Consider the following 14,093-nt stretch of genomic DNA (forward strand, 5'->3'; position numbering starts at 1 on the left):
GAATAAATCTATGAACTTCTGTGGTCGTGAATAAATAAAGTTTTGGAAATATGGACAGTGTGTAGAAAAAGACTTAAAAGGGGCCTTACCCAGATCCCTGTGAACTAGAAAGATTTAAGGGGCAGCCAGAGGAAGAAACCATAGAATATATGGAGCTGGAGAGGACAGAGACAGAAGCTAGTAGCCAGGCCATACATAAAACAAAACTCAATAAAAAAAACAAAAAAGCAAACAAAACAATAAATGTGGTATCATGGCTATCAAAAAGGATGAACAATGCTATCAGCTTTGATTGGATTTCAAAATAAAGGAGTGGCTAATGACCTTGCTGGGCTTCCCTGGTGGCTCAGAGGTTAAAGCTTCTGCCTGGAATGCAGGAGACCCGGGTTCAATCCCTTAGTTGGGAAGATCCCCTGGAGAAGGCAATGGCACCCCACTCCAGTACTCTTGCCTAGAGAATCCCATGGAGGGAGGAGCCTGGTAGGCTACAGTCCATGGGATCTCAAAGAGTCGATTCACAACTGAGCGATTTCACTTTCACTTCACTAATGACCTTGCTGAGAATAGGTCACCGGAGCAGATAGATTACAGGGAGCTGAGGAGTAAAGGAGAGATGAGGACTGAAGACAGTGAAAGATGCCTCTCTTTCAAAACATTCTGTTGTGCACAGAAACACCATTGGTCACTTATGTTATGTGTATGCTTAGTTGCTCAGGTGTGTCTGACTCTGCAGCCCCATGGACTGCAGCCCACCAGGCTCTTCTATTCAGGGATTCTTCAGGCAAGAATACTGGAGTGGGTGGCCATGCCCTCCTCCAGGGGATCTTCCCAACCCAGGGATCAAACCCAGGTCTTCCGCATTGCAGGCAGATTCTTTACCATCTGCACAACCTGGGAATCCCCTTAGAGAATTAGGATACAAGGAGAGGTTTGTTTTGTTTCATTTTTAGATAGAAGACATTTAACATTCTTAAATGTTGATTGGAGAGCATCCTTGCTCCTGCAGAAACAGAAAGGGAAGGGAACCAGAGCAGAAGTAGAGAATTAGCCACATAAGGATGGATGAGAAGAGTGGAGGCTGGAAATGTAAAAAGTTAAAGGTATGAGATAAAATAACATGAGTATAGATGTCTTTGGATCCTGTGCTGAGAGTGAGTATGCAAGGGACACGAAAATGACATATAAAGAAGGAGAAAGTGAAAGTGAAGTCGCTCAGTCATGTACGACTCTTTGCGACCCCATGGACAGTAAGAGGGAAGTAAATCACAGTTAAGACAATGAAGTGTTATGGTGCATGCTTGTCACCAGCAACACTATAACAGAAATATCCACAACTAACCTGGGCTATTCATTTGGGAAATAAATATTTTGGTTTGACATTAACTCTGTCCTTTTTTAGTTACCATTAAATTTTTTCCCATTTATTGGATATTTACTGTGCATCTAGCCTAGACAACATTGTGGAAACTGTTATTTAATTTTTGAAAATTGCTACATTCTGTTTAAATATGCTTCAGCGTGTTTTAGAATAATACCATTATTACAAATGTGCCTTATGAAGTCATTTTAAAACCATGAGCAATTTGTTCATTACAGAAAATATAGATAAAATTCCAGCATAAGTAATGTAATTTTACTTTTTTAATATATAAATGTTTCATGTATAGTATAAATAATCTGTTGTAGCAAGGCTGCTAACTTTCATTTTCTACATATTTTCAAGTGTTTTCTAAATTTCTAAAAATGTTAATATATCTGTAAAGTAAGAAAAATATTAGTATATGTTCATAACTTTTGCCTTAGGAAAAGCATCTTGAGGTAGACTTATGTGGGCCAAAGAGTATGAGTTTGTTTGCTATATATTACCAAATTTCCTTACAAAAATATTGTACCAATTTCAGATAATGCTAGCAAAAGCAAACACTTATTATAATGCACACAAAACAAAACAGGACAAAATTTTTTTAAAAAAGCTTCAGAATTTTCTTTTGACATTTATTAGTGGCAGGGGGTGCTCTTAGGAGCATCTCCAACTAAGGAGGGACAGAAGTTTGTATATCAATAAGCCAACTATCTTGCTCATTTGTGGGGCAACCCTGAGGTTATATTTAACACAGCCTTTCAAATGATCTCCAGCAGGATTGAGCCCAGTGGTGATTCACTAATTTAAAAAACTCTTTATTGGCTTTTCCCCTTCCCTATCTTACCTTTCCTTGACATTACCATGCATCTTGGATTTCACTCCAAAGTCATGACCTGGCACATAAATCTGGGTCTGCTTTTTGGGAAGTCCAGTGTAAGACATATGGAAGAATCATATTAGAAAGTATAAGTTTTGTTTTTGTGTTCTTTTACTTTTCTGTTTTTAATCATGGAAGTGAAAACACGTATCTAAGAATATCTCACATTTTAATTGAGCAACTGCTGTATTCCTAGCACTGTGCCAAACATATTGCATAGGTAACCTATTTAAATCTCATAGGAAGTGCTAAATATGGTATAGGATTTGTGAATAGACAAAGCTCTCTTTATTCAACCAATAGCGATTACCTACTGTGTGAAAATGTGCTCTGCTTGGTGATGACAGACTGCATCATTATGGAACTTACAGTAGTGGGACAGAGAGAAAACTAAATAAACCAAAATGCAAATAGCTATTTAATTGCAATAATGAGAAGTTCTAAAGGAAAAGCACAGAGTGACATGAGGTAGAAGTTTAAGAGGGGACTTAATGTCATCTTGTGGAGGTCATTGCCTGATGGTGACGTTTAATGAGATGAAAATTTTGGATAAGAATTTATCAGTTGATAAGAGAAGGAAACACATTCTAAGCTGAGAAAATAATGTGCAAATACCTGAGGGGGAGGAGATTAGCACTTCTGAGACCCTAGAAGGTTGTTGAGGGTAGACTGTGCGAAGTGAAGAGAAAGGTGGCTTGACAGGGAGCCTGAGATCTGGGAAGGTGTCAGATCATGTGTGGCCTTGCAGGCTATGAAAAACAGTAGATTTCAGGCCAGTCAGAAGTCAGAGTCATTGAAGGATTTTAAACAACATGCTATTTTTTTTTCCCTGCTGTTTTTAGTACATTTCAATTACCAGTTAAGTTCTTTGGTTAGGCTCAGAGAAAGAAAGGTTTCCGGTCTTCTAACAGGGCTTGTTAAGCCTGAGTGCTGAAGAGCCAAGTATGGACCTCTGATCTGTTTGATTCCCAATGGATTGGGCCACTTTTAAAGTTTAAATTAGCTGTTAGCCAAGATCTGAGTTTCCAAGATTTCTGGTAAAGGAGGATATCAGACAATGCTAGGTTGGTATTTCTCATGACATCAATCTGTAGTAGACTTGAGAAGATACAAACGTATTTAAATTTGCCTAGAACTCTGGATTTCACAAGCTCCATATGCATCATGAAGCTACCATATTGCAGAGTATCATTTAATTACTGATTTATGTTGTTGTCTATTTTTTGTAGATGAGTTTGCAAAGCCTGTATTATAACATCTGGTAATGCAGACTTTAGAGTCCTTGAGTAAACTAGCTTGTGAACTAGATTATGGATTTATTATATAATAGATGGTGTTTAACAGGCCATCTTAGAAGAATAATGTAGAGCAGTTAAGAGCATGAGTTTTAGATTCAGATGTACTCAGGTTCTATAAGAGGCTGGTCAACCTTCATGACCAGTGCCATTTCTGACCACTTGTCTCCTAAGCATAGATGTCACATCTAGGTATTTGACATCCTTCTCTATATCAAGGTTTTCATATGTTCTGAGCCTTCCTTGCTGTTTTGTCTCCTCTAAAGCCCTTTTCCTAGCTTTCCTGTTTATCCTTCAATACCTAGTTGAAATGTCACATGTTCCTGGCCAAATAACTATTCTCCTCCTGACCACTCCAGATTCTTCTAGGCTCCTGAAGGATTTGAAACATTGTACCATCACAAACCATTCAATATCACAGTAATCCCAGTCTATGCCCCAACCAGTAATGCTGAAGATGCTGAAGTTGAACGGTTCTATGAAGACCTACAAGACCTTTTAGAACTAACACCCAAAAAAGATGTCCTTTTCATTATAGGGGACTGGAATGCAAAAGTAGGAAGTCAAGAAACACCTGGAGTAACAGGCAAATTTGGCCTTGGAATACGGAATGAAGCAGGGCAAAGACTAATAGAGTTGCCAAGAAAATGCAATGGTCATAACAAACACCCTCTTCCAACAACACAAGAGAAGACTCTATACATGGACATCACCAGATGGTCAACACCGAAATCAGATTGATTATATTCTTTGCAGCCAAAGATGGAGAAGCTCTATACAGTCAGCAAAAGACCCGGAGCTGACTGTGGCTCAAACCATGAACTCCTTATTGCCAAATTCAGACTTAAATTGAAGAAAGTAGGGAAAACCACTAGACCAGTCAGGTATGACCTAAATCAAATCCCTTATGATTATACAGTAGAAGTGAGAAAGAGATTTAAGGGCTTAGATCTGATAGATAGAGTGCCTGATGAACTATGGACTGAGGTTCATGACATTGTACAAGAGACAGGGATCAAGACCATCCCCATGGAAAAGAAATGCAAAAAAGCAAAATGACTGTCTGGGGAGGCCTTACAAATAGCTGTGAAAAGAAGAAAAGCAAAAAGCAAAGGAGAAAGGGAAAGATATAAACATCTGAATGCAGAGTTCCAAAGAATAGCAAGAAGAGATAAGAAAGCCTTCCTCAGTGATCAATGCAAAGAAATAGAGGAAAACAACAGAATGGGAAAGACTAGAGATCTCTTCAAGAAAATAAGAGCACCAAAGGAACATTTCATGCAAAGATGAGCTCGATAAAGGACAGAAATGGTATGGACCTAACAGTAGAAGATATTAAGAAGAGATGGCAAGAATACACAGAAGAACTGTACAAAAAAGATCTTCACGACCCAGATAATCACTATGGTGTGATCACTGACCTAGAGCCAGACATCCTGGAATGTGAAGTCAAGTGGGCCTTAGAAAGCATTCTATGAACAAAGCTAGTGGAGGTGATGGAATTCCAATTGAGCTATTTCAAATCCTGGAAGATGATGCTGTGAAAGTGCTGCACTCAATATGCCAGCAAATTTGGAAAACTCAGCAGTGGCCACAGGACTGGAAAAGGTCAGGTTTTATTCCAATCCCAAAGAAAGGCAATGCCAAAGAATGCTCAAACTACTGCACAATTGCACTCATCTCACATGCTAGTAAAGTAATGCTCAAAATTCTCCAAGCCAGGCTTCAGCAATATGTGAACCGTGAACTTCCTGATGTTCAAGCTGGTTTTAGAAAAGGCAGAGGAACCAGAGATCAAATTGCCAACATCTGCTGGATCATGGAAAAAGCAATAGAGTTCCAGAAAAACATCTATTTCTGCTTTCTTGTCTATGCCAAAGCCTTTGACTGTGTGGATCACAAGAAACTGTGGAAAATTCTTCAAGAGATGGGAATACCAGACCACCTGACCTGCCTCTTGAGAAATCCGTATGCAGGTCAGGAAGCAACAGTTAGAACTGGACATGGAACGACAGACTGGTTCCAAATAGGAAAAGGAGTTCGTCAAGGCTGTATATTGTCACCCTGTTTATTTAACTTCTATGCAGAGTACATCATGAGAAACGCTGGACTAGAAGAAACACAAGCTGGGATCAAGATTGCTGGGAGAAATATCAATAACCTCAGATATGCAGATGACACCACCCTTATGGCAGAAAGTGAAGAGGAACTCAAAAGCCTCTTGATGAAAGTGAAAGAGGATAGTGAAAAAGTTGGCTCGAAGCTCAACTTTCAGAAAACGAAGATCATGGCATCTGGTCCCACCACTTCATGGGAAATAGATGGGGAAAGTGGAAACAGTGTCAGACTTTATTTTTCTGGGCTCCAAAATCACTGCAGATGGTGACTGCAGCCATGAAATTAAAAGATGCTTACTCCTTGGAAGAAAGTTATGAGCAACCTAGATAGCATATTCAAAAGCAGAGACATTACTTTGCCAACAAAGGTTCGTCTAGTCAAGGCTATGGTTTTTTCTGTGGTCATGTATGGATGTGGGAGTTGGACTGTGAAGAAGGCTGAGTGCTGAAGAATTGATGGTTTTGAACTGTGGTGTTGGAGAAGACTCTTGAGAGTCCCTTGGACTGCAAGGAGATCCAGCCAGTCCATTCTGAAGGAGATCAGCCCTGGGATTTCTTTGGAAGGAATAATGCTAAAGCTGAAACTCCAGTACTTTGTCACCTCATGGGAAGAGTTGACTCATTGGAAAAGACTCTGATGCTGGGAGGGATTGGGGGCAGGAGGAGAAGGGGACGACAGAGGATGAGATGGCTGGATGGCATCACTGACTCAGTGGAGGTGAATTTGAGTGAACTCAGGGAGTTGGTGATGGACAGGGAGGCCTGGCGAGCTGCGATTCATGGGGTCACAAGGAGTCGGACACGACTGAGCAACTGATCTGATCTGATCTGACCTGACCATCACAAAACTTACTACATCATAACAATTTATTTGTTGCCCTGATGGACTGTGAACTCTACCAAGCAGTATCTGTATACACAGAGCAAAGAAAAATGGATGAATGAATAAAGTGGTTGTTTTTTAAGATGCTTTTACTTACTCTCATAATTTGAAAGTTACTCTTGCAGAACTATGACAGGAGAAAGAAGAGGAACTGGAATAAAATATCCTAACTAGAAGGTGATGACAGGGAGATGAGAGGGAATATGTATTAGAATCCTGAGAGGGCCTTGAGGGATGAGAGCAAAAGTGAGGGAGAAATTAAAGTAGGTCAGCCAGGTGGGGCAAAAGAGAGTGACCACAATGCAAGGAGCTTGCTGAAGATGTGTTCGCAGAACTGACCCAAAGTAGAACTTAGTAAGAACCTGGAAGCTGCGCAAGTGAGAACTGGGAGCACTGATGTGTAAATGAGGTTCAGGATGAGAGAAAAGATGAATAAGACAAGAAGCTAGGACTGCAGAACTTAGCAGCAATATTCTGAGATCTGGAAGCAAAAGAAGGAAAAGCAAACTGTGTGAAGGATCCAGGGATGCAGATGGATGAAGTTTATATGCCAGACAGTGGATAAGGAGCAGAGATTAGGAGACATGGTTCAGATGGTAATTTAAGACTTTGAGGTAGATTCTAGGTTCTTAGATTGGGGGACCCACTCACTGAGAAGTGTTTTTAATTCTCTGAGAGTATAATATAGTAAGGAAGTGACATCAACAACTGGGAGTTGGGGAAGAAGAAAATAAGATTTAAAGTCCTATTTTTAAAAATGTTACAGATTTTTCTGACTTTTAAAACCATTGAAAACACATAGTAGAGTCAAATATGTTTTTCTTTGTTTTGAGTGTTTTTAGGCTCAAATGAGAAAATTATAATAATATCTCACATGTGTATTATTATACAATATTTACAAAATACATTGGCATATATTATTATCATTATCACCACCTTATATAACTTGAACATTTAGTGTTACTGCTTGGGTTGTTTTGTATCCTGTCAACAATAAAAACAAACCACAGTACATACTCACAAACACCCACACACATATTTTTCTAGTCCCACCTTCTTAATTTTTGTCATGCAGTTTTTTAGCTTGTGCTAAAAAACTGCATTTTCCATTTTATACACCTTTACAACTCTCTGGAAATCCTTTCTGGAACAAAGTACTGGTACAAATATACAAGTGCCATTTAACATTATGAGGTTTATCTTCTGGAAGATTTTGATTATTTTAGCTATCATCCAAAGATTTACAAAGAAAATAATGGCAACCTTAAAAAAGTTTATGGAAGATCTCTTCTCTAGTTAAGCTTAATTTTTTATCTGAGGATACCAAATGTAATAATAATCACCATAGAGATTTAAAATGTTAGGAAATGTTAACAGGCCTCAAGTGAACTTTTGAACATGTTCAAAAATATGCTCACAAATTCCATCCTTGCAAATGATTTCACCACATATTTCTTTGATCTAGTAACTCTGTATCTTTACACTAAACAAAGATGATCCTTGTTCTTTATCTCAGTTATAGGGCACAAGAAGAGAAAGTCGGAAACATCCCTTGAGCCCTTTACATCCAGTTTAAAAAAAAAAAAAGTGAAACTGTTAGTCTTTCAGTTGTTTCTGACTCTTTGCAACCCATGGACTGTAGCCCACCAGGCTCCTCTGTCCATGGAATTCTCCAGGCAAGAACACTGGAGTGGGTAGCCATTCCCTTCTCCAGGGGATCTTCCTGACCCAGGAATCAAACATGGGCCTCCTGAATTGCAGGCAGATTCTTTACTGTCTGAGCGACCAGGGAAGCCCCTCACATCCACTAAAGTCCCAGTGTATCTCCTTCAAGGGTATCACTGACTTAGTCTGTATTCTAAACAAAAGCTATAAAGAATTTTTAAATATCTTTACTTCATTGAGCTAATAGCATCTGATAAATCATGCAACACAAGTCAATAGAATATACCTAAATGAACCAAAATTCTGGAACATGCCACCCACGCTCACGTTTGGAATCTAGACCAAACTGTCAGATCAAGAAATGAAGAAAAAAAAAAAAAAGAAGAAGGGAGGTGGCTAGCAAAGTTACAGAGATATTTAGGATATATAAACTAGATTAAGAAATCAAACAACTTACGATCCTTACTAAACCTGAAAATTGAAAAACATTAACATCTTCCTTGGCACAACACAGTTTTCAAATCTATATGACATCGCTTGGCTCCATTTTTAGTCAGCATAATTTTGGCTTCTATTCTTACATGGCTAACAGCCAAATTCATCTGTCTTCTGTGTCCAATCCTAGCATCTTTGTTTAGTTCCTCGACTGAGATTCTGTTTTAAATAGCCTGAAACATTACTGTAAAGAAAGAGATTTTCCTGAGCAATTTGAAGTATCTTTGTCAAATCATATAGTTATCAGCTGAAGCTTTGTTTTCAATTCAGTGATTTCAAGAGTGTAGCTTCTTTCTGTTAACTTGCTTGGAAATTTCCATGTCTCCTTTTACCAGAAATTGCTTTGATTAATGCAATTCTCCTTCTGCTATGATTTCTTTTGCTATTCTCTGCCCTCTTTGATGAGTGAAAAATGCAGGTGCTAAATTTCTCAGGAGGGTTAAGCTGGAGGGCAGTGTGTGCATTCCTATCTTCACTGTCACAAATTGCTTTTAAAACTTTAGCTTTTACATTTGTTTGCAAAAACCTGGAAGATTATCTTGCAGGTCCTAGGCCTGTTTGCCAGCAGATCGATTCCTCCTCCTTCTGACCCCAGAAGGCTGATTTTCTTGGCTCCCCTGCTAGCTGACTTCTTGAGTGGGAAGTGAATATAAGAGATGGAGGGCCAGATGAGGGAGGCAGCTAGAATATCCCCATGTTAAGCAGTTTCACTGGTAGCAGCTTGTCTCTTTTGTGACTTCAGCTGCCACTCTCCAGGGCCACCATAGTCTATCATCCAGCCAGAGACACTCACATTCTGGGCTCCAGTCTTCTGGTTTCCTCCTCTTTGATTTTGAAAAATCAAAAGAATGTTAGTGAATTCCTGATGGTGTTGGTCTATAAGTTACTCTATTTCTATTGTTAACAGTTATGTTCTCCACTATTCTATCACCTGTGCAATTAATTCCCTGCATTAAATTCCCTTCCTTGTAAACTATTGAAATGGATTATGTTTTCCTGGATAGGCCCTAGTTGAACAAACATCAGCTCCCAGCTAAATATAAATAGGAAGATTTTAAGTATAACAAATTCATCACTGGCAGTTGCAGAAGAGGATTTATGAAGGCTATTAGATAATTGGGATAAATCTAATCCTATTTATAATGAAAGTTACTGTTTGGAATAAAACTACAAAAAGTTCCTAGTAATGAGATTGCAATTCAGAAGGTGATTAATTTAGAAATACTTGAGACATGTAAAACTCATTAAGAAAAACTCATTAAGTCCTTTGTAAGATATTCCTTTTTTTTGTAAAATATTCTTATAGGGCATATAAAATCTTATTTACTTTTTCTAATTTCTAAAGTCAGAATTTGTATCCAAGCATTTTGACCTGAGTTTTTTCCTCCTAGGAAGAAAATCTCAATTGAACTGATATAAAACATAAACAATGACACTGTATTATAACTATAACAAATCTGAAAACTGATATATAAAGAATAAAAAAGACATGCAAAAACTAAAAATGTTTATGCCTAATTAAATAATTATTAATAAAATAACTAGATTAAGTTCCAGAAATAAAGCTTTTTCCTTTGCAACTATTTGTTATTTTCCTAATTTGGATCCAGATAATAACTATTATATCACAAAGATCTTTGCTTTTTGAGATATACCACAAGATAAATATGATAAATATTAAGAATAATTTTAAAGTAATTTAATGCCTCCATATGCCCTGAAAAGTACTAGCCTTGCTTTTACTTTTGTGTCCATGTATTACCTGTAGAATCATGAATTAATATGCTACACATTTCTGTAAGCCTTTATATGTGATTCTTACATATTATTTATATATATATGCAGTCATAATCAGAAAAAATATTTCCTAAGTTAGCCCTTATTTGACCTTCATGTGGCAGAGAGAACACACATGTAATGTGTAAACATGTTAGACATGTAAAGACACATAGAGACAAAGTGGAGAATGTGCTAATTCAGTGATTCTCTTGGCTGCAGTCAGCATGTTCACAGTGGCCTCAATGGAGAAGGCTGTGGGAAGAGGGAGACCGGCCGAGGTATTGATAGAAACAAGTACTGCTGTGACCTTTTTAGTTCCTGTAACTATTTGAAGCTTTGCAAACAACATGAAGATGATTTTTAAATGCCTCAGTTTCAAAATGATCATCTTTATATGAACTGGTTCCACTGGCGTAATCTGGATTGACATCTTGAGGTAGAAACTTGTAACAATTTCCTGAACTCATAAGTGAAGAATTGCAGTAACTGACAAAGCTCTTCTTATAAGCTACTGTGGTCACTCATTCCTCTGCAAACCATAGGATAGACAAATAAAAAGTAAAACTTCCCTTTCATATGGATTTATATGGTCATATTTCTGATTGGCTGACATTGTTAAGAGTGATATGGTTGTTTTTCCAAATGATATGTAAACCAGAAATATTCAAAAACAAATATTCCTTAAAAATTATTTTTATGCGAGTAAAAGGTGCCAGACTGGTGATCTCTCTTGTTTGAAGAACACAGTGTAGGCACCAAGATCTTCCCACCCCATCTTGCTACCTTCTTATCTTCTAATTTCTCCATCTCTTTGTTTCTTCTAGGTTTTAGGACAGTAAACTTCTAAGGTTCGAATAAAAATGGTGTTTCTCAAACTCTGAAGTACATATAAATCACCTGGGGATTCTGTGAAAATGCATGTTCCACTTCAGTAGGTCCAGTCTGAGATTCTACAGTTTTAACAAGCTGCCAGATGATGCCCATGTGCTGATCTTAAGATCACATTTTGAATAGTAAGTAATTAAATTTTTGTCTTCCCTAAAAACTGTATGCTCCTTGAAGATAAGAAGTGTATCTTGCTTGTCTCATACACAGGGACATATAGTACATATATTTCAGTGATGGATTTATTATATAAATGTTCTAATCATTCTCTGTCCCCTGAGAGAATATAACATGGTCAGTTGCTGAGTCATGTCCAATTCTTTGCGATCCCATTGACTGTAGCCTGCCAAGTTCCTCTGTCTGTGGAGTTTTCCAGGCAAGAATACTGGAGTGGGTTGCCATTTCTATTCCATGGGACCTTCCCAACCCAGGGATTGAACCTGTATCACTTGTGTCTCCAGCATGAGCAGGGAGATTCTTTATCACTGTACCACATGGGAAGCAAATGTGTGAGATAAATATATCAAACATATTAGATTTTCAATATATATATTTTATATAACAATATATGTTTATATATGGTTCTAACTTTGAAACAATGGTATTGGGATTCCAATGGAGGAATCTTATCTGAGTGCTTTATCCCTAAATGCTAGTATTATAAAGGTCACTGCAATGAAAAGTAAGTAATAAGTGTGATAATCCTTATCTTAGAAAGAATATATAATTGGTGAAATATTGAAGCATTAATCATCTTTACCTGTATACACCATTATATTTAATAATGTAAAATTCTATAAAATATAAAGGATTATAGAATTAATAAATGTAGTTCAGCCAATCTGGTATTATTCCTAGTTTTACATTTAGAATTACAAAACAGAATTTGCTTTACTCATTAGGGGAGTATGGAGGCGTATGAAAGAGGTTAGGATAGGCAAACTGATTCAGCTTTATTTAAAAAAAAAAACTATTTTATTTTAAAATGAAAGATAATTGCTTTACAATATTGTGTTGGTTTCTGCCATGCATCAACATGAATTAGCCATAGGTAAAGCCTTTGACTGTGTGGATCACAATAAACCGTGGAAAATTCTTCAAGAGATGGGAATACCAGACCACCTGATCTGCCTCTTGAGAAATTTGTATGCAGGTCAGGAAGCAACAGTTAGAACTGGACATGGAACAACAGACTGGTTCCAAATAGGAAAAGGAGTTCGTCAAGGCTGTATATTGTCACCCTGTTTATTTAACTTCTATGCAGAGTACATCATGAGAAACGCTGGACTGGAAGAAACACAAGCTGGGATCAAGATAGGCGGGAGAAATATCAATAACCTCAGATATGCAGATGACACCACCCTTATGGCAGAAAGTGAAGAGGAACTCAAAAGCCTCTTGATGAAAGTGAAAGTGGAGAGTGAAAAAGTTGGCTTAAAGCTCAACATTCAGAAAACGAAGATCATGGCATCCGGTCCCATCACTTCATGGGAAATAGATGGGGAAACAGTGGAAACAGTGTCAGACTTTATTTTTCTGGGCTCCAAAATCACTGCAGATGGTGACTGCAGCCATGAAATTAAAAGACGCTTACTCCTTGGAAGGAAAGTTATGACCGACCTAGATAGCATATTCAAAAGCAGAGACATTACTTTGCCAACAAAAGTTCGTCTAGTCAAGGCTATGGTTTTTCCAGTGGTCATGTATGGATGTGAGAGTTGGCCTGTGAAGAAGGCTAAGTGCCGAAGAATTGATGGTTTTGAACTGTGGTGTTGGAGAAGACTCTTGAGAGTCCCTTGGACTGCAAGGAGATCCAACCAGTCCATTCTGAAGGAGATCAGCCCTGGGATTTCTTTGGAAGGAATGATGCTGAAGCTGAAACTCCAGTACTTTGGCCACCTCATGTGAAGAGTTGATTCATTGGAAAAGACCCTGATGCTGGGAGGGATTGGGGGCAGGAGGAGAAGGGGACGACAGAGGATGAGATGGCTGGATGGCATCACTGACTCGATGGACGTGAGTCTCAGTGAACTCCGGGAGTTGGTGATGGACAGGGAGGCCTGGCGTGCTGCAATTCATGGGGTCACAAAGAGTTGGACACGACTGAGCGACTGATCTGATCTGATACAAATGCCTCCTCCCTCTTGAGACTTTCGCCCACCTCCCACCCCATGTCATCCCTCTAGGTTGTCACAGAGCACCAGTTTGAGCTCCCTGAGTCATATAGCAAATTCCCACCAGCTATCTATTTTACATATGGTAATGTACATGTTTCCATGCTACTCTCTGTTCTTCCCACCCTCTCCTTCCTCCCCTTGTCCACAAGACTGTTCTCTGTGTCTGTGTCTCCACAGCTGCCCTCCAGGTAGGTTCTCAGTACCATTTTTCTAGAGTCTATATATATGCATTAATACACAATATTTGTTTTTCTTTTTCTAATTTAATAAATTCGTAGATTCTTTGACTTTCTACACAAGAGATGAAATCTGTATTAATGTTCTATGTGAGTGGTGGTTCCAGAATGTCCTACAAATTAAGGATAGTTTGGGGTACATGGTGAGTGTACACACTTTCTGAAGATTTCCATTTTCTGCTTCTTTCTCCCCAGAGAAACCCATAGTAAATCCCATTGCTAACAGAAACTAACTTGATCACAAGGAATTCTGAGACCCATACCACCCTGTTGCTTTTAGTATTTCCTGGCTTTTCTGATTCCTTCTCCCTCTTGCTCTCC

At 38.4% G+C, this 14,093-nt stretch overlaps 1 long non-coding RNA gene across 1 annotated transcript in view; it reads left to right on the forward strand.

Moving 5' to 3' along the window:
* LOC112580859 overlaps positions 1–14,093 on the forward strand; it is a 97,881-nt gene that overhangs the window by 52,855 nt on the left and 30,933 nt on the right. Inside the window, exon 2 of the long non-coding RNA XR_003105182.3 lies at positions 11,299–11,487. This is a non-coding gene — a long non-coding RNA (uncharacterized LOC112580859). The remainder of the gene's footprint in view (positions 1–11,298; positions 11,488–14,093) is intronic.

Source organism: Bubalus bubalis, chromosome 20 (genome assembly GCF_019923935.1).
Source record: "Bubalus bubalis isolate 160015118507 breed Murrah chromosome 20, NDDB_SH_1, whole genome shotgun sequence".
NCBI lineage: Eukaryota > Metazoa > Chordata > Mammalia > Artiodactyla > Bovidae > Bubalus > Bubalus bubalis.